Here is a 3,603-nt window from a genome sequence, read left to right on the forward strand (position 1 = left end):
TTTTTTTTTTTTTTTTTTTTTTTTTTTTTCTTCTTCATTAAATGTACAATGTTTCTTCTGACCTAATAATCAAGGTACTCAATTTGTATAACCATCATTTATTCACTTACATCAGGGTAATTTCTTACTTTTGCTAACTAAGCTTTTGCCTTGTGTATAAATTTAGCTGCACGTTTGATAAAATTCAGTCAGTAACAAAAATTAACCGTGGAAAATTTGGACAGGTGGAACTCCACTGGTTTTGCCACCAGTCAGATAATTTAGCTTATTCTTTTTGATTTGAACGGTTTAAATGGAGATATCCATTACCTGCCAAAGACAGTTTGTTCTCCAGTCTATCATATAATGCTTGCAACATTTTTTGTGGCATTAGCTACAAAATCCAAAAAAAAATGAAGCAAAAAGCAAATTTTTTTTGCATATTTTTCCATCCAAATTTATATACTGGCATTAATGAATGTATGAGTGGTAGCAATACTGTAAACATAGTGAAAGATATGGAAGATCCTTAACATCACAAARTTCAACAAGTCCAGRTACAAGTTGCACYTAAGCTGGGACAATCCCAGKTTTGAGTACYGRGAGAYGAACWCATTGAGAGCAGCCCTGTGGARAAGGACTTGKGGATTCTCATGGAGGAAAAGCTGAACATGAGCCATAAGTGTGCTCTCACAGCACAAAAGACCAAATTCATCCTGGGCTGCTTCAAAAGAGAAATGTCCAGCAGGCTGAGGGAGGTGATTCTGTTCCTCAACTCTGCCTTTGGGAGGTCTCACCAGAGTGTTGCATCCATATCTGGAGTCCTCAGCACAAGAAAGATATAGACCTGTTGGAGCAGGTCAAGAGGAGAGCCGCAAAGGTGATTAGAGGGATGGAGCACCTCTTCTGTGAAGACAGACTAAGAGAACTTGTGTGTTCAGCCTAGAGAATAGAAATCTTCTGGGAGACCTTATAGCAGCCTTCCATTGCCTTAAGAAGGTTTATAAAAAGGAGGCAAAAGGACTTTTTATATTGGCAGAGAGTGACAGGACAAGGGGCAATGGCTTTAACCTGAAAGAGGAAAGGTTTAGGTGTTGGGAAGAAATTTGYTGTTCAGAGAGCAGTGGCACAGGTAAAAAAAGATGTGATATTATTTTAAAAAGCCCACACACTAAAGCTACAACATATGCCCTATATTAATTTTACTTTCTTGGAAGGTTTTTAGGTATCACGTTGAGGGCACTCCACAGAACTTGAACAACTTTCCTCTGCACAGAAGAGTTTGTACAACCTCATAAGTCCTCTAGCTTTCTACGTTTAAATAGAGTCTGTATTTTTATATTCATGTTCTTGTGCCTACTGAACTCTATTACAAAAATTCTCAGTAACTTCAATAGTACTTAAATAAAATAAAACTGTATTGGGGTTTTTTTGTCTGTTTTGTTTTTGTCCTTTTCTTCTGCCTGCAGTAGACATTTTGTGCCAATGGGCAAACAATTCTTTTTGTCTTCTGTTTACTTTATACAGGGAGTAGGTGTTTAGAATACAAASAAAAATGCTATCTAGAGTAGCAGACAAAAGAAGATTGATTAGAAAGCTATTATTCAGATATTACTAGAATCCYGTCACAAAAAAGACAAAGCAGAACTCAATTCATATAATTCTAATTACAGCAAGTTTGAGTTCCATCTACTTTAGCCAATAGGTTTTCTGAAATTATTTTAACAGATTTTGGAGATGCTTAATAAGAAATAGTAGTGTTTGTAAAACCAATTGCATTTTTTAAAATGTCCCTATGAAATAAGAAGAAGTTGATAAAATAAAACTGAAAAGAACTTTTCCCCCTCCTCCCCCAAACCCAGATAGAGCATTAATCCTGAAGAATATTCTGCAAAAAGATGAAAAACAGATGGCAATCATAGAATAAAATCAAGGTTACGTGATTGTTCACTTTTCTYCTCTACTGCTCGTAGCATTATCTACATCATTATAAACATAGTGGGTTTTTATAATGTTATGATTAGTGCTGAAAATCCTGATGTATCTTTATGATCTTGCTACTTTCCTTGTCAGTTATGTGTCTGAGACATGAYTTGATGCGCACATATGCCCACACACATTCTACCACCTTTCTGAGCATATATCTGTTTACAAAATTATTTCTTCTATGTTTTTGATCCTAYCATAGAAAAATTATGTCAGGGAATTGTTCTGGTCAAGTAGATTTCCTGATGTGGCAAGGCAGTGTCAGAATGAGTAGATTATATAATATTTTAAGCAGAATCAAATGGTAGAAAAAACATTTTATTAAAATCTCACAGTTTCCAGAAAGTGAATAGCTGCTACTAAAAAGAAATTTATTTTTTTCTGACATTCTGTGCACGTCTTTGCCATTCTCCTGAAGCCTACATGCCACCTAGAACAACCAAGCATACACTTGAACAAACACCTACCCCTGATCCCCACTGACTGTAAACAAGAACCATTTTGTGAACAGAGATAAAAAGAATACTCCTGTTCCCTTTTTCACAGATGTAAATCAGGTGAGAGTGATTGAAATGCACTAAGCATAAGTTTAGAAGAAATACCACAAGAATGATTAATGGCAGTCAARCTCAGTGCATGGGTAGAGCTTTCTCCTCTTGGCCAGCAAGTCATTCAGAAGGTTTTTAAGTGGCCCGRGCTCACTAAGCACATTTATTACACGGCCTTGAAAAGCATGATCTCTGCTATATGTGTCAKGTTAATCAGCACTTTATTCATCTGYGCCTCTGTTTMAGCAACAAATTGAAACATAGTCCCTGGTGCTAAAGGTTAAATGAAACAGTCCTGAAACCTGAGGCTTTTAAGGAAGACACTTACCTTTGTGTCCTTAGGCACATCCAGAAACTCCAGCACGTCTGTGTTTGTTGAAGAACATCCCAGCAGGGTTTAACTCAGCTGTTCCAGTGTTCCTTCCCAAGAAATCTTTAATGGTTACTGAAAAGACCAGTCAGGGAATAAAGCATCTCCAGGTATGCAGATGGAAAGATCAGACATCTCTGCTGAAATGGTGTCCAACTCGCTGAGCCTGTACAAAAAGAGAAAACACTTGCTGCATGTTTGAAAAAACCCAACACAACAAGCCAAAGCAAACAACCGAAAGAACCCAAACATTCAGTTTCTCTGTTTAAGAATAAAATTTTTTGCAATAGGGCCCCAGAGGTAGTACTTGTCTGCTCATGTTTTTAGAAGCACTGTGTCAGGATCTTGTAAACATTGGAAGCCTGGAATCCGGAGCACAGGTTAGAGAGGAAGGGGAAGGGGGAAGGAAATTTACAAAAAATGCATTTCACAATAATAAACCCCAAACAGAAGTCATTCCTAATGACAGAAAATGTCTAATTACATTTACTTTAAGTGGGCTACAGAAAAAGGAATGTTAGACATTTACTTGAAAGAGGTAATGTATTGCATGTGCTACTGCTACTCTGCTACATATTACCCTTGACATTGGCCAGAAATGTATTATTACAGCCATTTTTTAAAATCTCTGGAAAAACAACTTTTATACTGAGAACAATGTCAGACACATTTGGAAAAATGGTAACAGCATTTACTGAGAATTGTTTAGCTGATCTTGTC

General features: G+C 36.8%; 1 protein-coding gene across 1 annotated transcript in view; it reads right to left on the reverse strand.

Annotated features, from left to right (window-relative positions):
• Positions 1 to 3,603, reverse strand: part of HS3ST5 (heparan sulfate-glucosamine 3-sulfotransferase 5) — a 190,627-nt gene that overhangs the window by 88,078 nt on the left and 98,946 nt on the right. Inside the window, exon 2 of the mRNA XM_057390203.1 lies at positions 2,842 to 3,049. The gene's annotated coding sequence lies outside the window, so the exon portion shown is untranslated. The remainder of the gene's footprint in view (positions 1 to 2,841; positions 3,050 to 3,603) is intronic.

The sequence above is a fragment of the Malurus melanocephalus genome, unplaced genomic scaffold (genome assembly GCF_030028575.1).
Source record: "Malurus melanocephalus ecotype Western Australia unplaced genomic scaffold, MMel_1.1 scaffold_23, whole genome shotgun sequence".
NCBI classification, from domain to species: Eukaryota; Metazoa; Chordata; class Aves; order Passeriformes; family Maluridae; genus Malurus; species Malurus melanocephalus.